This window comes from Chlorocebus sabaeus, chromosome 9, assembly GCF_047675955.1.
Source record: "Chlorocebus sabaeus isolate Y175 chromosome 9, mChlSab1.0.hap1, whole genome shotgun sequence".
In the NCBI taxonomy this organism is placed as follows: domain Eukaryota; kingdom Metazoa; phylum Chordata; class Mammalia; order Primates; family Cercopithecidae; genus Chlorocebus; species Chlorocebus sabaeus.
The window spans coordinates 45,767,641-45,789,136 of NC_132912.1; the positions used below are offsets into that span (position 1 = coordinate 45,767,641).

The 21,496-nt window shown below is 39.6% G+C and overlaps 1 long non-coding RNA gene across 1 annotated transcript in view; it reads left to right on the top strand.

Moving 5' to 3' along the window:
* Positions 1 to 284: 284 nt before the first annotated feature.
* Positions 285 to 21,496, top strand: part of LOC119620570 (uncharacterized) — a 47,395-nt gene continuing 26,183 nt past the window's right edge. Inside the window, exons 1-2 of the long non-coding RNA XR_012093955.1 lie at positions 285 to 1,300; positions 2,473 to 2,508. This is a non-coding gene — a long non-coding RNA (uncharacterized lncRNA). The remainder of the gene's footprint in view (positions 1,301 to 2,472; positions 2,509 to 21,496) is intronic.

The window sequence follows — 21,496 nt, forward strand, 5'->3', positions numbered from 1 at the left end:
CAGTGAGCCGAGATCGCACCATTGCACTCCATCTTGGGCAACAAGAGCGAAACTCTGTTTCTAAAACGAATAACAACAACAACAACATAGAGGCAAGTTTACACTCATAATAATATCACTTCCCTCTCTCCCTTATCACAGTAGTAGTGATGAAATTGTGTTTCAGTAAAAATTGGATTCAAACCCTGTATCAAGTCCTAAGCTTTGGGACCTATTGAGTAATCACTAAATGTCTGTATTCAGCCAAGCCTCTAAATTCTTCAGAAAAAAAAAAAAAAAAAAAAAAAAAAAAGGCACTCTGGCTCATGTCCCTGGCTTCTTTTGAATTCAGAAGTTTTGATGTGTTAGCATACAATTTAAAAGGAGTTTTAAACATTAAGCCATTAATCTTGCTCAAACAAATTTCATGCTTTTTTCCTCATTATTCTGATATTTAGAAGTCTACTTCTGAAAGTAAAGTAAGTTTTAATTTCCCATCAAGTTTGAGAAATTATCATTTGATATATTCACTATCAGTGAAATAAAGGTTTATTGAGCAAATTAATAGGGCAAATTGGCTTCAAGAAAAGATTTTGAAAAATGTGTATTATAGGTTAGTAGTGCACTGTTGTCAATGGGGTAGATGGAACTCATTGGGATCACTTTTGCAGGTTTATTTTTCAAAATACGTGTCTGCAAACATTTGTATCTTCCCACCTCAACGTTCCCTCTATTTCTAGGCACTATTTTTAGGAAAATAGGAATGGATGTGAGGCATCTTTATGTGAAGAAAAGCATCCCAGAATATTCTGATTTTCACCCCAATTCAATCATTCCAAACTTTGCTGCACCTTGAAATCACCAGGGAAACTTTTAACAACAACCCTGATGGCCAAAGTCCTACCCAATGCTAATTAATTAAATCAAAAAGCCTCAAGTTGAAAATGAGGCAGTTATTAAAGCTCCTCAGTTGATTTTAAGGTGCAGCAAAGTTTGAGAGAAACTGCTCCTATTTGGTGGGACCTTGGGCAAGTCAGTTTTAGGGTTTGTTTTCCTGATCGGTAAAATGAATGTTGGATTAAATGTTGTGGTCCTTGGTCCTTTCCAACATGTAACTTCAAATTCTGTGATTTCAAAATGATTTTAGAGATGAAAACTACTTGAAGCACTATAGACATATCTACCTTAAATGCTAATGTTACAGGCTTTTTAAAAAGTGCTAATATTGTATAGACCTATTATTAAAATTCAGATTTGCCTTCCCTCAGTTATTCTCAGCCTCATTCTAGATGCCGAGGGCAAATGGAAGCACATAACTTAGGTAAGAGAACCTCTTGTTTTGTGATGCGCAGAATCTGTGAGTAACTTAGGAATACAGTTACATATATCTGAAGAGGTGTATCTGTTCATAAATATTTTAGTTAAACTAATTGAAGGTACCTACCATTCACATTAGACTGTGTCCTGTTACACTGCCTTGTCAGCATGGCTCATTTTAGGATCACTGCACCTATCATTGATTTCCTGTGTGCTTATGTTTACTAATATATTTTTAGTAATTATGCAAAATTGATTTCAAATAATGTTATTACAAAGCACTTTCATTATGTATTTTTAGGGAAATAATTAAAAATGGGTTATAGGAGATAGTGAACTAAACTAAAATGCAGGGCCTAACATCTTAAAAAAAGAAAACACTACTGTATGGCTTAAACATATGGACACAATTTATAGTCCTTTGGGGAGTTGATGGGTGCAGCACACCAACATGGCACAAGTATACATATGTAACAAACCTGCACGTTGTGCACATGTACCCTAGAACTTAAAGTATAATAAAAAAGAAAAGAAAACATATGGACACATAGATGTAAACTGCATGAGGCTGTGTGCGGTGGCTCATGCCTGTACTCCCAGCACTTTAGGAGTTCCGAAGCAGGCAGATCACTTGAGGCCAGGAGTTTGAGACCAACCTGGCCATCATGGTGAGACCCTGTCCCTACTAAAAATACAAAAATTAGCTGTGCATAGTGGCTCAAACCTGTAGTTCCAGCTACCTGAGGGGCTGAGGCATGAGAATTGCTTGTACTTGTGAGGTGGAAGTTTTAGTGAGCCAAGATCGCGCCACTGCACTCCAGTCTGGGTGACAGAGTGAGACTCTGGGTCAAAAATTAATAAATGCATAAAATAAATTACAGGGGATGAAAGATTTTATGGGTAGAAGAGCACATAACAGGGAAATATGTTATTATTTATATGTTATGGTCATCAACAGAAACATGTCTTCTAAAACATACTACCTTACATTTTGGTTCTCATATTTTTGCTAAAAGTCAAGAAATAAAAATAAGAAAGTGCCCTTATGGTACTGTTCTGAACTATAAGATTTGAATTTCAGAGCTGCTAGGAGTGTTTCCTCTACCCCTGTTTTAAAAAATGTCTTCAAGCCTAACAAATAACATTTATTGTTATGATTTTTTTTTCCTTCCACAGTGGGACCTTGGCGATACATTATCATATCAAGCAAAGGTGAGCATTTTTAAAACCTGTCTTGTTATTCTGGCCAATTACTTTGCATGATATCAAGCTCAGTGTTACGTCCTGGCTCTAGACATCATAAGCTGTATTGTGCCTACTAAAATATTGAAGCAAATTATTTGTGTTTTCTTTGGTCCTTGAGACTTTTAAAATTCTTAAATGATAGAATATCCCAGTGAGTATGATTTTATATTGATTACATTAATATTTACTGTGATAGAAATATAAAATTGAGGTTTTTGTCAAAATCTATTTTTAGTTTAGATTTCACAGCCTTAACACTATTGGTATTATGAGCTAGATAATACTTTGTGAGGACTGTCCTGTGCATTATAGAAAGTTTAGCAATATTGATGGCCTCCACCAACTAGATATCAGTAGTAACCCATGACCCATGTTGTGACAATAGAAAATATTCCTTGAGAACAATATTGTTAACATAAATTTTTAAATGAAAATATAACTTTTCTATGATAAAAGATTGAGTAAAAAATGTGTCATGTATTTATATTATTGAAAATCTGTAGTGTTGAACTTAATAGAAGGCAGCTGGATTCTCCATCTCTTTCTTTGCAATTTGCTTTAAGGAAGCAATAAGATGACCTAGCCTCATGCAAATATGTAGTTGGTAAAAGGTGTATTTTTAAAACTTTGAGACAATTGTGAGTATTCTTTAATACTAAATTAAAGCTTCACAAGTGCTAGTTTCTTAAATTAGTTACAGTGGCATTTTACGTATTAGGAAATGTATTCCATCAGTACTCACCGATCTTTCTTGCACAATAAATGGTTTTGTCCCCACATACTCGCATTTATAATATGCATTAGTTATTTGGAAAATATTGGTGTATGTTTTATTGTATCAAAAATCACTTGTTTAATTTAACCACCCATCTTATTTTACAACGTCTTTAAATACTGAGAAGCTGTCAAGCATACAGTAGCAGAAACAAGTTTTTCAAAGTTCTCAAGAAAGCTTAAATGCTATCTTTGGAAACAAATACTTATTTTCCTTGTGACATGAGTGACACATTTCCTTGTGAATGAGTGACAGCTTCATTTATTTTTGAGAATGATAGTTGTACCTTTTTTTTAGACTGAGTTTCACTCTGTCACTTGGCTGGAGTTCATTGGTATGATCTCAGCTCAAGCAATTCTCTCACCTCAGGCTCTTGAGTAGCTGGGACCACAGATGTGTTTCAGCATGCCTGGATAATTTTTTTTTTTTTTTTTTTGTATTTTTGGTAGAGACAGGGTTTTGTCATGTTGCCCAGGCTGGTCTTGAACTCCTAAAGAAGCTCCAGTAATCTGCCTGTTTTGGCCTCCCAAAGTGCTGGGATTTTACAAGCGTGAGCCACTGCACCAGGAGGTTGTATTTTTAAATGAAATTGATGTTTCTCTTTAGTTCTCTGTAGTATATTCTCATGATGCATTTATTATTTTCAGTAGTTTAAATGAAAGGAAGCTAGCAAATCTGAATCACATTTACATTTATTAAAGTTCTAAAGAGATTATTACCCACCACTACTGCTTTGTAAAACGTTCTTGTGTTTCAGTGTGTGGTTAGAGGAGTGAAAATGTGTTTGGTTTATTGTCATTGCCTGTTAGGAAGGGTCAATACTTACAGGCAGTTCTGACTGGTTATGATATAAAAGACTTCATAGTACAGGACAGGCTGTGCTGAGGAAGAAGAGGTCAGGAAACCCTCTGCAAGTCAGTATCAAGGAGAATTTGTAAAAACCGTTTGCTTGAGTGAAGTAAACACCAAAGCACATAGGCACATAGGCACAAACAAATAGGCATTATTTTACTAAATAGATATTATACTAAGATATTAACAGTTTTTGAAGTAATACACATTCTTATTTTATAGAGATGCAGATAGATCTTTGGACATTTTTTATGAACGGTTACACCCACTTACAATAAGTGTCTATTTATTTATTTATTTGTTTGTTTGTTTGTTTGTTTTTGAGATGGAGTTTCACTCTTGTTGCCCAGGATGGAGTGCAATAGTGCCATCTTGGCTCTCTGGAACCACTGCCTCCCAGGTTCAAGCGATTCTCCTGCCTCAGTCTCCCAAGTAGATGGGATTACAGGTGCCCACCACCACGCCTGGCTAATTTTGTATTTTTATAGAGATAGGGTTTCATCATATTAGCCAAGCTGGTTTTCAGTGCCTGACCTCGGCCTCCCAAGGTGCTGGGATTACAGGCATGAGCCACCACACCTGGCCCAGGAAGTGTCACTTTTATTGAGTTCATATTTTCTTTCTTCTTTTTTTTTCTTTTTCTTTTTTTTTTTTTTTTTTTGAGATAGAGTCTCACTCTGTTTCCCAGGCTGGAGTGCCATGGTGCGATCTCTGCTCGCTGCAAGCTCCACCTCCTGGATTCATGCCACTCTCCTGCCTCAGCCTCCCAAGTAGCTGGGACTACAGGTGCCCACCACCACACCTGGCTAATATTTTGTGTTTTTAGTAGAGCTAATGGAGTTTCACCATGTTAACCAGGATGGTCTTGATCTCCTGACCTTGGGATCTGCCCGCCTCAGCCTCCCCAAATGCTAGGATTACAGGCATGAGCCACCATGCTCAGCCTGAGTTTGTATTTTCGTCATAGATTTGTATCTGTTTCATGCCCATAGTCAAAGGCATCTTTCTTTAAGTCTTGTTCCCCATTTCGTGTGGCATCTCGTCATCTTATTTTAAAAGGGTTGTAAAAAGAACATGCTGGAATAAGAACTGATCTGCAGGTATGTTTAATTAGTGAGCTAATATGAGTAAATATACTATCCAAATAACAGAAAATGTATCTTTTTAAAAGATGATTGTCAGTAGTATCAAGCAGTATAAGTATATGTAAATACTTTTAACACAGAAGCATGATTTTTATGAAGAGGGATAAAAATAATTTAAGTTCCCTGGGTGCAATGGCTCACACCTTTGTAATCACAGCACTTTGGGAGGCCAAGGTGGAGGGATCACTGGGGGTCAGGAGTTTGAGACCAGCCTGACCAATATGATGAAACCCTGTCTCTACTAAAAATACAAAAATTATCCGGGCATAGTGGCACGTGCCTGTAATCCCAGCTACTTGGGAGGCTGAGATAGAAGAATCGCTTGAACCCAGGAGGCAGAGCTTGCAGTGAGCCAAGATCACACCATTGCACTCCAGCCTGGGCAACAAGAGTGAAAATCCATCTCAAAAAAAAAAAAAAAAAAAGAAAAATTTAAGTTTAAATCAACTTACATGGCGTAAAAACGTAAAAATATACTTCCTCAGGTACCTAATAGCCACATGTGGCTAGTGACTATTGTATTTATCAACACAGACTTAGAACCTCATGGTTACAGGAAACTATATTTTTTCAAAGTTTATTGCAGAGAAGAATGACATACAATCAGTAAGACATTAAACCCTACCAGTAGCTTACATTTGGATGGAATTATGTGGGGGAAAGGGTTAAAAAAGAATGTAAACATTTTCTGAGCTTCAGCTCATATTATTACCCTCTTTTTCTTTTTTTTAATTTTGTTTAATTATACTTTACGTTCCTGGGTACATGTGCACAACGTGCAGGTTTGTTACATATGTATACTTGTGCCATGTTGGTGTGCTGCACCCATCAACTCATCACTTACATCAGGTATAACTCACAATGCCATCCCTCTCCCCGCCCCATAATAGGCCCCAGTGTGTGATGTTCCCCTTCCTGAGTCCAAGTGATCTCATTGTTCAGTTCCCACCTAGGAGTGAGAACATGCGGTGTTTGATTTTCTGTTCTTGCGATAGTTTGCTGAGAATGATGGTTTCCAGCTGCATCCATGTCCCTGCAAGGGACACAAACTCATCCTTTTTTTTGGCTGCATAGTATTCCATGGTGTATATGTGCCACATTTTCTTAATTCAGTCTGTCACTGATGGACATTTGGGTTGATTCCAAGTCTTTGCTGTTGTGAATAGTGCCTCAATAAACATATGTCTTCATGTATCTTTATAGCAGCATGATTTATAATCCTTTGGGTATATACCCAGTAATGCGATGGCTGGGTCATATGGTATTTCTAGTTCTAGATCCTTGAGGAATCGCTATACTGTTTTCCACAATGGTTGAACCAGTTTACAATCCCACCAACAGTGTAAAAGTGTTCGTATTGCTCCACATCCTCTCCAGCACCTGTTGTTTCCTGACTTAATGACTGCCATTCTAACTGGTGTGAGATGGTATTTCATTGTGGTTTTGATTTGCATTTCTCTGATGACCAGTGATGATGAGCATTTTTTCATGTGCCTGGTGGCTGTATGCATGTCTTCTTTTGAGAAATGTCTGCTCATATTCTTTGCCCACTTTTTGATGGGGTTGTTTGGTTTTTTTCTCATAAATTTGTTTGAGTACTTTATAGGTTCTGGATATTAGCCCTTTGTCAGATGAATAGATTGAAAAAGTTTTCTCCCATTCTGTAGGTGACCTGTCCACCCTGATGGTAGTTTCCTTTGCTGTGCAGAAGCTCTTTAGTTTAATGAGATCCCATTTGTCAATTTTGGCTTTTGTTGCCATTGCTTTTGGTGTTTTAGACATGAAGTCCTTGCCCATGCCTATGTCCTGAATGGTATTACCTAGGTTTTCTTCTAGGGTTTTTATGGTTTTAGGTAGAACATTTAAGTATCTAATCCATCTTGAATTAATTTTAATATAAGGAATAAGGAAAGGATCCAGTTTGAGCTTTCTACTTATGGCTAGCCAATTTTACCAGCACCATTTATTAAATAGGAAATCCTTTCCCCATTTCTTGTTTTTCTGAGGTTTGTCAAAGATCAGATGGCTGTAGATGTGTGGTATTATTTGAGGGCTTTGTTCTGTTCTATTGGTCTATATGTCTGTTTTGGTACCAGTACCATGCTGTTTTGGGTACTGTAGCCTCGTAGTATAGTTTGAAGTCAGGTAGCATCATGCCTCCAGCTTTGTTCTTTTGGCTTAGGATTGTCTTGGCACTTCGGGGTCTTTTTCAGTTCCACATGAACTTTAAAGCAGTTTTTTCCAATTCTGTGAAGAAAGTCATTGGTAGCTTAATGGGGATGGCATTGAATCTATAAATTACCTTGGGCAGTATGGCCATTTTCCCAATACTGATTCTTCCTATCCATGAGCATGGTATGTTCTTCCATTTGTTTGTGTCCTCTTTTATTTCACTGAGCAGTGGTTTGTACTTGTCCTTGAAGAGGTCCTTTACATCCCTTGTAAGTTGGATTCCTAGGTATTTTATTCTCTTTGAAGCTATTGTGAATTGGAGTTCATTCATGATTTGGCTCTCTGTTTGTGTGTTACTGGTGTTTAAGAATGCTTGTGATTTTTGCACACTGATTTTGCATCCTGAGACTTTGCTGAAGTTTCTTATTAGCTTAAGGAGATTTTGCACTGAGACAATGGGGTTTTCAAAATATACAATCATGTCATCTGCAAACAGGGACAATTTGACTTCTTCTTTTCCTAACTGAATACCCTTTATTTCTTTCTCTTGCCTGATTGCCCTAACCAGAAATTCCAACACTATGTTGAATAGGAGTGGTGAGAGAGGGCATCCCTGTCTTGTGCCAGTTTTCAAAGGGAATGCCTCCAGTTTTTGCCCATTCAGTATGATATTGACTGTGGGTTTGTCATAAATAGCTCTTATTATTTTGAGATACGTTTCATCAATACCGAATTTATTGAGCGTTTTTAACATGAAGGGCTGTTGAATTTTGTCAAAGGCCTTTTCTGCATCTATTGAGATAATCATGTGGTTTTTGTCTTTGATTCTGTTTATATGCTGGATTACATTTATTGATTTGCGTATGTTGAACCAGCCTTGTATCCCAGGAATGAAGCCCACTTGATCATGGTGGATAAGCTTTTTGATGTGCTGCTGGACTTGGTTTGCCTGTATTTTATTGAGGATTTTTGCATTGATGTTCATCAGGGATATTGGTCTAAAATTCTCTTTTTTTGTTGTGCCAGGCTTTGGTATCAGGATGATGCTGGCCTCATAAAATGAGTTAGGGAGGATTCCTTCTTTTTCTATTGATTGGAATAGTTTCAGAAGGAATGATACCAGCTCCTCCTTGTACCTCTGGTAGAGATTGGCTGTGAATCTATCTGGTCTTGGACTTTTTTTGGTTGGTAGGCTATTAATGATTGCCTCAATTTCAGAGACAGCTATTGGTCTACTCAGGGATTCAACTTCTTCCTGGTTTAGTCTTGGGAGAGTGTAAGTGTCCAAGAAATTATCCATTTCTTCTAGATTTTCTAGTTTATTTGCATAGAGGTGTTTATAGTATTCTCTGATGATAGCTTGTATTTCCATGGGGTCGGTGGTGATATCCCCTTTATCATTTTTTATTGCATCTATTTGATTCTTCTCTCTTTTCTTCTTTATTAGTCTTGCTAGCGGTCTATCAATTTTGTTGATCTTTTCAAAAAACCAGCTCCTGGATTTATTGATTTTTTGGAGGGTTTTATGTATCTCTATCTCCTTCAGTTCTACTCTGATCTTAGTTATTTCTTGCCTTCTGCTAGCTTTTGAATGTGTTTGCACTTGCTTCTCTAGTTCTTTTATTTGTGATGTTAGGGTGTCAATTTTAGATCTTTCCAGCTTTCTCTTGTTGGCATTTAGTGCTATAAATTTCCCTCTACAAATGCTCTAAATGTGTCCCAGAGATTCTGGTATGTTGTATCTGTGTTCTCGTTGGTTTCAAAGAACATTTTTATTTCTGCCTTCATTTCGTTATGTACCCAGTAGTCACTCAGGAACAGGTTGTTCAGTTTCCATGTAGTTGAGCAGTTTTGATTGATTTTCTTAGTCGTGAGTTCTACTTTGATTGCACTGTGGTCTGAGAGACAGTTTGTTATAATTTCTCTTCTTTTACATTTGCTGAGGAGTGCTTTACTTCCAACTATGTGGTCAATTTTGGAATAGGTGTGATGTGGTGCTGAGAAGAATGTATATTCTGTTGATTTGGGGTGGAGTGTTCTGTAGATGTCTATTAGGTCCGTTTGGTACAGAGTTGAATTCAATTCCTGATATCCTTGTTAACATTCTGTCTCAATCTGTCTAATGTTGACAGTGGGGTGTTGAAGTCTCCCATTATTAATGAATGGGAGTCTAAGTCTCTTTATAAGTCTCTAAGGACTTGCTTGATGAATCTGGGTACTCCTGTATTGGATGCATATATATTTAGGATAGTTAGTTCTTCCTGTTGAATTGATCCCTTTACCATTATGTAATGGTCTTCCTTGTCTCTTTTGATCTTCGATGGTTTAAAGTCTGTTTTATCAGAGACTAGGATTGCAACCCCTGCTTTTTTTTATTCTCCATTTGCTTGGTATATCTTCCTCCATCCCTTTATTTTGAGCCTATGTGTGTCTCTGCATGTTAGGTGGGTCTCCTGAATACAGCAAACTGATGGGTCTTGACTCTTTATCCAATTTGCCAGTCTGTGTCTTTTAATTGGACCATTTAGTCCATTTATATTTAAGGTTAATATTGTTATGTGTGGACTTGATCCTGTCATTGTGATATCAGCTGGTTATTTTGCTCATTAATTGATGAGATTTATTTCCTAGCATTGATGATCTTTACAGTTTGGCATGTTTTTGGAATGACTGGTACCGGTTGTTCCTTTCCATGTTTAGTGCTTCCTTCAGGATCTCTCATAGGGCAGGCCTGGTGATGACAAAATCTCTAAGCATTTGCTTGACTGTAAAAGATTTTATTTCTCCTTCACTGATGAAACTTAGTTTGGCTGGATATGAAATTCTGGGTTGAAAATTCTTTTCTTTAAGAATGTTGAATATTGGCCCCCACTCTCTTCTGGCTTGGAGAGTTTCTGCCGAGAGGTCTGCTGTTAGTCTGATGGGCTTCCCTTTGTGGGTAACCCGACCTTTCTCTCTGGCTGCCCTTAACATTTTTTCCTTCATTTCATCTTTCATGAATCTGACAATTATGTGCCTTGGAGTTGCTCTTCTCAAGGAGTATCTTTGTGGTGTTCTCTGTATTTCCTGAATTTGAATGTTGGCCTGCCTTACTAGGTTGGGGAAGTTCTCCTGGATGAAATCCTGAAGAGTGTTTTCCAACTTGGTTCCATTTTTCCCTCACTTTCAGGCACACCAGTCAGATGTAGATTTGGTTTTTTGACATAATCCCATATTTCTTGGAGGTTTGTTCATTTCTTTTTCCTTTTCTTCTCTAGACTTCTCTTCTCGCTTCATTTCATTCATTTGATCTTCAATCATTGATACTCTCTCTTCCAGTTGATAGAGTCGGTTACTGAAGCTGGTGCATTTGTCACATATTTCTCGTGTCATGGTTTTTATCTCTGTCAGTTTGTTTATGGCCTTCTCTGCATTGATTATTCTAGTTATCCATTGTTCCACTCTTTTTTCAAGATTTTTAGTTTCTTTGCACTGGGTACGTAGTTACTCCATTAGTTCTGAGAAGTTTGATTGACTGAAACCTTCTTCTCTCAACTCGTCAAAGTCATTCTCCATCCAGCTTTGATCCGTTGCTGGCGATGAGCTGTGTTCCTTTGGAGGGGGAGATGTGCTCTGATTTTTTTTGAATTTCCAGCTTTTCTGCCCTGCTTTTTCCCTATCTTTGTGGTTTTTATCTGCCTTTGGTCTTTGATGCTGGTGATGTACTGATGGGGTTTTGGTCTGGGTGTCCTTTCTGTTTGTTAGTTTTCCTTCTAACATTCAAGACACTCAGCTGTAGATCTGTTGGAGATTGCTTGAGGTCCACTCCAGATACTGTTTGCCTGGGTATCAGCAGCGGAAGATAGAATATTGCTGAATAGTGAGTGTTGCTGTCTGATTCTTGCTCTAGAAGCTTCATCTCAGGGGTGTACCCCGCCATGTGAGGTGTGAGGTGTCAGTCTGCACCTAGTGGGGGATGTCTCTCAGTTAGGCTACTCAGGGGTCAGGGACCCACTTGAGCAGCCAGTCTGTCTGTTCTCAGATCTCAACCTCCATGCTGGGAGATCCACTGCTCTCTTCAAAGCTGTCAGACAGGGTCATTATCATCCGCAGAGGTTTCTGCTGCTTTTTGTTTAGCTTTGCCCTGTCCTCAGAGGTAAGCTTATATTATTTTTAAGTGAATGTTGATGAGTATTAAATCATTATGGTATTTTAAGATCCCACTGTTCGTATTGTAAACACTGAAAGACGTCTCACTAATCAAAATTATCGTAAGTGACACATGGGCACAAATGTGAACACTGCTGTCTTAAGAACACCTCAGGTTTTTTCTTCAATAGATACTTACTCTGCATCCTTTCTTCTTTCAGTGAGAAGAGGTTTTGGAGGAATATTTTCAGTATGATCCTGAACACAAATTGATTTTCAGATTTGTTCATACTCTGTTTAAAGCCATAAGGCTTTTTTTTTTTCTTTATTATACTTTAAGTTCTAGGGTACATGTGCACAACGTGCAGGTTTGTTACATATGTATACTTGTGCCATGTTGGTGTGCTGCACCCATCAACTCATCAGCACCCATCAACTCGTCATTTACATCAGGTATAACTCACAATGCCATCCCTTCCCTCTCCCACCTCCCCATAATAGGCCCCGGTGTGTGATGTTCCCCTTCCCGAGTCCAGGTGATCTCATTGTTCAATTCCCACCTATGAGTGAGAACATGAAGTGTTTGGTTTTCTGTTCTTGTGATAGTTTGCTGAGAATGATGATTTCCAGCTGCATCCATGTCCTTATAAAGGACACAAACTCATCCTTTTTTATGGCTGCATAGTATTCCATGGTGTATATGTGCCACATTTTCTTAATCTAGTCCATCACTGATAGACATTTGGGTTGATTCCAAATCTTTGCTATTGTGAATAGTGCTGCAATAAACATACGTTTGCATATGTCTTTATAGCAACGTGATTTATAATCCTTTGGGTATATACCCAGTAATGGGATGGCTGGGTCATATGGTATTTCTAGTTCTGGATCCTTGAGGAATCGCCATACCGTTTTCCACAATGGTTGAACCAGTTTACAATCCCACCAACAGGGTAAAAGTGTTCGTATTTCTCCACATCTTCTCCAGCACCTGTTGTTTCCTGACTGTTTAATGATTGCCATTCTAACTGGTGTGAGATGGTATCTCATTGTGGTTTTGATTTGCGTTTCTCTGATGACCAGTGATGATGAGCATTTTTTCATGTGTCTGTTGGCTGTATGAATGTCTTCTTTTGAGAAATGTCTGCTCATATTCTTTGCCCACTTTTTGATGGGGTTGTTTATTTTTTTTCTTGTAAATTTGTTTGAGTACTTTGTAGGTTCTGGATATTAGCCCTTTGTCAGATGAGTAGATTGAAAAAATTTTCTCCCATTCTGTAGGTTGCCTGTTCACTCTGATGGGAGTTTCTTTTGCTGTGCAGAAGCTCTTCAGTTTAATTAGATCCCATTTGTCAATTTTGGCTTTTGTTGCTGTTGCTTTCAGTGACATGAAGTCCTTGCCCATGCCTATGTCCTGAATGGTATTACCTAGGTTTTCTTCTAGGGTTTTTATGGTTTTAGGTCTAACATTTAAGTCTCTAATCCATCTTGAATTAATTTTCGTATAAGGAGTAAGAAATGGATCCAGTTTGAGCTTTCTACTTATGGCTAGCCAATTTTCCCAGCACCATTTATTAAATAGGGAATCCTTTCCCCATTTCTTGTTTTTGTCAGGTTTGTCAAAGATCAGATGGTTGTAGATGTGTGGTATTATTTCTGAGGACTCCGTTTTCTTCCATTGGTCTATATCTCTGTTTTGGTACGAGTACCATGGCAATCGTTAAGTTTGGTAAGATTTTTTCTATTTATAAAGCAGCTTTAGAAATTCTTCTTGTAAACAGGGTGATGTGGTCGTATTTTTAAATAACAGTAGGTTTCTGAAATTATCTCAGAGTTTTAAGAGAAACTTATGAAAGCAAATACATTTTAGTTGAATCATCATTATGACTTAAAATGTCACAGTTGCTTTTCTCATCACAGAACAATTGCTATTAAAGGCAGTAGGAGGGATTTCTGATTTCTCCCCCAACACTTCAGTAAGCACAGTGCACACACATCCAGGGCATGTGGAGGGCTTGGAATGGGGAGCAGTAATGAAACCATCTGGCCAATAGGCAAGAAGAGATGGTGGTGTAGATCTAAGCTGAGTCCCAGGCTGTATCCCCAGGCAATTCTGATGCATATTGTCATTGACAGCTGCTGCCCTGAATTCTTTGTTCCTTGGATGATTTGTGTTAATCTGTCCTTGCTGATGACCTGTGCATGCTCATGACGTAGCGCAGGAATGTGATTCCAGTTGGTCTACCAAACCATAGCTGTGTCATTACATTTACATTATCCCTACAGAATTCCTTTTGTAAAACTATCATTTTTAAATAAAAATTCTGTTCAAGTTGTTAAAAATAGTCTTACTCCTCCCCACAACAAACCCGTATAGGAAAGTCAACTGCATGGCCAGGAATGAAAAAATACTTATGTCAATACTTCTTTAGCAACCAGTTAGACTCTAACAGAGAAGGCTCCTGCTGTGCACTTGAATCAAAGTCCTGAAAGGGCATGGGACCAGATACAGGCCTTCTCGAGGAGCTGCAGGTCATTTGGAACTCTTAGCATGTGCTAGAGGGAAGCAGGATGGTGCTTCCAGATGTAGAGAGATAGATGATGCAGGAGGGAAAGCTGGATTGGAAAAGGGAGAGTTTTGTACATGGGCTAAGCTTGATGTGTCTTTGAGAGAGCAGAGTAGCAAAGTCTAGTCATCATTTGGATATACAAGACTAGAGCATGAATCTGATGTGGAGCTACAGAATGAAGAGCAACAGCAGCTGTTTAAATACCAAGGAAGTGTGTAGAATGAAATGGGACAAGCCAGGCGTGGTGGTTTCATGCCTTAGTCCTAGCTGCTTGGGAGGCTGAGGTGGGGGAATTACTTGAGCCCAGCAGTTTAAGTCCAGCCTGCGCCAGATGAGGAGACCCTGTATCTTTGTATTTATTTATTTATTTATTTATTTATTTATTTATTTATTTATTCATTCATTTATTTATTTGAGGTGGAGTCTTGATCTGTCGCCCAGACTGGAGTGCAGTGGCTCACTGCAAGCTCCGCCTCACAGGTTCATGCCATACTTCCGCCTCTGCCTCCCGAGTAGCTGGGACTACAGGCGCCCACCACAACACCTGGCTAATTTTCTTGTATTTTTAGTAGAGATGGGGTTTCACCATGTTAGCCAGGATGGTCTCAGTCTCCTAACCTCGTGATCTGCCTGCTTCAGCCTCCCAAATTGCTGAGATTACAGGTGTGAGCCACCACACCTGGCCAAGACCCTGTATCTTAAGAAAACAAAAAGTAAGGCCTGGTACAATATCTCATGCCTGTAATGCCAGGATTTTGGGAGGCCAAATTGAGAGGATTGCTCAAGTGTAGGAATTCATGAGCAGACTGGGCAATAAAGTGAGACTCATTTCTATAAAAAAAAAAATTTTAAGAAATTAGCTAGATATGATGGCACATGCCTGTGGCACCAGGAACATGGCAGGCTGAGGCAAGAATATCACTTGAGCCCAGGAGGTGGAGGCTGCACTCCAGCCTGGGCAAGTGAGTGAGACCCTGTGTCAAAATAGATAAAGTGAACAGAAAATATGTCTGTAAGGACTATTATCATTTGAGGGACAAGCCCCCAGTGGAGTAGCCACTAGAGTGGGAAGAGGAAAAGCAGAAGAGGATAATAAAAGGAGAAAGAGTTCAAGATAGGAGAAGCTGTGGTCACAGTGCTGAATGCTGCCAAGCAGTGACTTGATTCGTGAACTCTCATTGGATGCTGACTCTGTGCCACTCTTCTAAGTGCTGGGGTAGAGGAAAGGACAGGTGAAACACAGTTCTTGCTTTTATAAGCTTATGTTCTAGGAAGATTGAACTTAAGTATTTTCTAAGGTAGTATGAAACAGCAGGAAGAGGAAGCAGGATAAAGGGTTACAGAGTGATTGGGGGCTATTTTAGATAGAGTGATAAGGAAGAGCCTGACATTTGAAGAGTGACTTGACTGAAGGGATGACGGGCAAGAGTGCTGACATTGCAGGCAGCAGGATGACTGCCAAGACAGACAGAAGTGTGTTTCTTATGTGTTTGAGGAACAAACAGCAAGGTGACCAGCACGGTCAGAGTGAAGAATGAGGGAAATAGTGGATATGAGGCCCCACAGGCAGTACCATAGCTCACAGGGCCTTTGGCTTGTAGGCCATAGGAAAAAGTTAATGTTTTACTCCAGTTTGATGGGAAGCTCATGGTAGATCTTGAACAGAGGAGTGCCATGCTCTAAATGAAGAGGTTACACTGGCTGCTTTGGGGACTGTAAGTCATAGTTGGGAGGCAGAGTGGAAGCAGTGAAGAAGGTTAAGAAGCAACTAGGGTAATAAAGGTGAGCAGTGACAGACTGTGGGTCACCATCAAACCATGCAGACTACCAATGAAGGTAGACATAAGAGGCATTGCACACAGATTGGAGTAGGGGAACTGAAATGCAGGTATTTGGCCCCAACACCTAGGCAAATGCAATGTATGCAGAGCTTTAGTTTGTCAGCATGAAGGCACAGGAGACAAAAGCCTGTTGGCAAGAGGAGCCTTGGGAGAGTCATATCAGCAGGGGCAGGCAGTGTAGATGAAGGAGAGATGGAAGACGAGGAGCTGGCATGAGGAGATGTGTCCTCCAGTGAGAGGACACAGTTGGAGAGGAGTGGGGAGTGGGATGGGGACAAAGGAAACACAATTTGGAGGAAATCTCTGGTAGAGAGGAAGAAAATCTTCAGAAAGAGGTGATTGTGGGAACAGTGTGCTGCAAAAGTGAGATGGGATCAACTACACTGAGGGAAGAGTTGGTATCAGTGGGAATAAAGAATTCTCAAACTCACCCAGAAGGGCACGTGACATGGATGAGTGTCAACAGGTCAGCAGCTTAGCAGGAAAGGGGACAGGAAGTAGAGGACTTGCCATGTTGTTTCAGAGGTCTCTGATTCCTACACAGTTGAACCCTGGCAGGGAGGTTCATTCTTGAAATACTTGAGAGCGCAGAGTTTGGGAGAAAGGGAGCAGAATCTGTAAAATATGTTCAATAGTCATTTGTTTTTGAAAACATATTTGAGTTTGGCAGTGTTCAGATCAGTGTCAGGTCTGGCAGTGTTCTGCAATCTGATACCCTTCAGACAAGATATAAACTCAAGGTGAAATGGGGTGGAGGGCGCACCCAAGAAAGCCAAACAGCAACAGCTCCAGCCTTTAGCTCCCAGCATGAGCAACACAGAAGAAGGTGATTTCTGCATTTTCAACTGAGGTACCAGGTTCATCTCACTGGGGTGTGTCAGACAGTTGGTGCTGGTCTGTGGGTACAGCCTGACCAGCGAGAGCTGAAGCAGGGCCAGGCATTGCCTCGCCTGGAAAGTACAAAGGGGAAGGGAATTCCTTTTCCCAGCCAAAGGAAATTGAGACACACAACACCTGGAAAATTGGGTCACTCCCACCCTAATACTGCGCTTTACCAAGGGTCTTAGCAAAAGGCACACCAGGAGATTATATCTCACACTTGGCCTGGAGGGTCCCACACCAACAGAGCCTCCCTCATTGCTAGCATAGCAGTCTGAGATCTAACTGCAAGGCGGCAGCGAGGATGGGGGAGGGGCGCCTGCCATTGCTGAGGCTTAAGTAGGTAAACAAAGCCACTGGGAAGCTCAAATTTGGTGGAGCCCACCACAGCTCAAGGATGCCTACCTCCCTCTATAAACTGCATCTCTGGGGACAGGGCATAGCTAAACAAAAAGCAGCAGAAACCTCGGCAGAGGTAAATGTCTCTGTCTGACAGCTCTGAAGAGAGCAGTGGATCTCCCAGCATGGAGGTTGAGATCTGAGAACAGACAGACTGGCTGCTCAACTGGGTCCCTGACCCCTTAGTAGCCTAATGGGAGACATCCCCCACTAGGTGCAGACTGACACTTCACACCTCACATGGTGGGGTACACCCCTGAGACGAAGCTTCCGGAGCGAGAATCAGACAGCAACACTCACTGTTCAGCAATATTCTATCTTCTGCAGCCTTTGCTGCTGATACCCAGGCAAACAGGGTCTGGAGTGGACCTCAAGGAAACTCCAACAGACCTGCAGCTGAGGGTCTTGAATGTTAGAAGGAAAACTAACAAACAGAAAGGACACCCAGACCAAAACCCCATCAGTACATCACCAGCATTAAAGACCAAAGGCAGATAAAACCACAAAGATGGGGAAAAAGCAGGGCAGAAAAGCTGGAAATTCAAAAAATCAGAGCGCATCTCCCCCTCCAAAGGAACACAGCTCATCGCCAGCAATGGAACAAAGCTGGATGGAGAATGACTTTGATGAGTCGAGAGAAGAAGGCTTCAGCTGATCAAACTTCTCAGAGCTAAAGGAGGAACTATGTTACCAGTGCAAAGAAACTAAAAACCTTGAAAAAAGATTTGACGAATGACTAATTAGAATAACCAATGTAGAGAAGTCCTTGAAAGAACTGATAGAGATGAAAACCATAACATGGGAACTACATGACAAAAGCACAAGTTTCAGTAACCGACTCGATCAACTGGAAGAAAGAGTATCAATGATTGAAGATCAAATGAATGAAATGAAGCGAGAAGAGAAGTCTAGAGAAGAAAAGGATAAAGAAATGAACAAACCTCCAAGAAATATGGGATTATGTCAAAAGACCAAATCTACATCTGACTGGTGTGCCTGAAAGTGAGGGAAAAATGGAACCAAGTTGGAAAACACTCTTCAGGATTTCATCCAGGAGAACTTCCCCAACCTAGTAAGGCAGGCCAACATTCAAATTCAGGAAATACAGAGAACACCACAAAGATACTCCTTGAGAAGAGCAACTCCAAGGCACATAATTGTCAGATTCACAAAAGATGAAATGAAGGAAAAAATGTTAAGGGCAGCCAGAGAGAAAGGTCAGGTTACCCACAAAGGGAAGCCCATCAGACTAACAGCAGACCTCTCGGCAGAAACACTACAAGCCAGAAGAGAGTGGGGGCTAATATTCAACATTCTTAAAGAAAAGAATTTTCAACCCAGAATTTCATATCCAGCCAAACTAAGTTTTATAAGTGAAGGAGAAATAAAATCCTTTACAGACCAAAAAAAAAAAAAAAAATCCTTTACAGACAAGCAAATGCTTAGAGATTTTGTCACCACCAGGCCTGCCCTATGAGAGATCCTGAAGGAAGCACTAAACATGGAAAGGACCAACAGGTACAAGCTATTGCAAAAACATGCCAAAATGTAAAGTGCGTTGATGCTACGAAGAAACTGCATTAGCTAACAAGCAAAATAACCAGTTAATATCATATTCACAGGATCAAGTTCACACATAACAATATTAACCTTAAATGTAAATGCACTAAATGGCCCAATTAAAAGACACAGACTGGCAAATTGAATAAAGAGACCCATCAGTTTGCTGTATTCCAGAGACTCATCTAACATGCAGAGACACACATAGGCTCAAAATAAAGGGATGGAGGAAGATATACCAAGCAAATGGAGAATAAAAAAAAGCAGGGGTTGGAATCCTAGTCTCTGATAAAACAGGCTTTAAACTATCAAAGATCAAAAGAGACAAAGAAGGTCATTATGTAATGGTAAAGGGATCAATTCAACAGGAAGAACTAACTATCCTAAATATATATGCACCCAATACAGGAGCCCTTAGATTCATAAAGCATGTCCTTAGAGATTTACAAAGAGACTTAGACTCTCTTACAATAATAATGGGAGACTTTAACACCTCACTGTCAACATTAGACTGATCAACGAGACAGAATGTTAACAAGCATATCCAGGAATTGAACTCAACTCTGCACCAAGTGGACCTAATAGACATCTACAGAACTCTCCACCCCAAATCAACAGAATATACATTCTTCTCAGCACCACATCACACTTATTCCAAAATTGGTCACATAGTTGGAAGTAAAGCTCTCCTCAGCAATGCAAAAGAACAGAAATTATAACAAACTGTCTCTCAGACCACAGCGCAATCAAAGTAGAACTCACGACTAAGAAAATCAATCAAAACTGCTCAACTACATGGAAACTGAACAACTTGCTCCTGAATGACTACTGGGTACATAACAAAATGAAGGCAGAAATGAAGATGTTCTTTGAAACCAACGAGAACACAGATACAACATACCAGAATCTCTGGGACACATTTAAAGCAGTGTGTAGAGGGAAATTTATAGCACTAAATGCCCACAAGAAAAGCAGGAAAGATCTAAAATTGACACCCTAACATCACAATTAAACGAACTAGAGAAGCAAGAGCAAACACATTCAAAAGTTAGCAGAAGGCAAGAAATGACTAAGATCCAAGCAGAACTGAAGGAGATAGAGACACATAAAACCCTCCAAAAAAATCAATGAATCCAGGAGCTAGTTTTTTGAAAAGATCAACAAAATTGATAGACCGCTAGCAAGACTAATAAAGAAGAAAAGAGAGAAGAATCAAATAGATGCAATAAAAAATGATAAAGGGGATATCACCACCAACCCCACGGAAATAAAAACTACCATCAGAGAATACTATAAACACGTCTACGCAAATAAACTAGAAAACCGAGAAGAAATGGATAATTTCCTGGACACATACACTCTCCCAAGACTAAACCAGGAAGAAATTGAATCCCTGAATAGACCAATAGCTGTCTCTGAAATTGAGGCAATCATTAATAGCCTACAACCAAAAAAAGTCCAGGACCTGACAGATTCACAGCCAAATGATACCAAAGGTACAAGGAAGAGCTGGTACTATTCCTTCTGAAACTATTCCAATCAATAGAAAAAGAGGGAATCCTTTCTAACTCATTTTATGAGGCCAACATCATCCTGATACCAAAGCCTGGCAGAAACACAACAAAAAAAGAGAATTTTAGACCAATATCCCTGAAGAACATTGATGCAAAAATCCTCAATAAAATACTAGCAAACCGGATCCAGCAGCACATCAAAAAGCTTATCCACCATGATCAAGTGGGCTTCATTCCTGGGATACAAGGCTGGTTCAACATATGCAAATCAATAAATGTAATCCAGCATATAAACAGAACCAAAGACAAAAACCACATGATTATCTCAATAGATGCAGAAAAGGCCTTTGACAAAATTCATCAGCCCTTCATGCTAAAAACTCTCAATAAATTCGGTATTGATGGAACATATCTCAAAATAATAAGAGCTATTTATGACAAACCCACAGTCAATATCATACTGAATGGGCAAAAACTGGAGGCATTCCCTTTGAAAACTGGCACAAGACAGGGATGCCCTCTCTCACCACTCCTATTCAACATAGTGTTGGAATTTCTGGTTATGGCAATCAGGCAAGAGAAAGAAATAAATGACATTCAATTAGGAAAAGAAGAAGTCAAATTGTCCCTGTTTGCAGATGACATGATTGTATATTTTGAAAACCCCATTGTCTCAGCGCAGAATCTCCTTAAGCTGATAAGAAACTTCAGCAAAGTCTCAGGATGCAAAATCAATGTGCACAAATCACAAGCATTCTCATACACCAGTAACACACAAACAGAGAGCCAAATCGTGAATGAACTCCAATTCACAATAGCTTCAAAGAGAATAAAATACCCAGGAATCCAACTTACAAGGGATGTAAAGGACGTCTTCAAGGAGAACTAAAACCACTGCTCAGTGAAATAAAAGAGGACACAAACAAATGGAAGAACATACCATGCTCATGGATAGGAAGAATCAGTATCGGGAAAATGGCCATACTGCCCAAGGTAATTTATAGATTCAGTGCCATCCCCATTAAGCTACCAATGACTTTCTTCACAGAATTGGAAAAAACTGCTTTAAAGTTCATATGGAATCAAAAAAGGGCCTGCATTGCCAAGACAATCCTAAGCC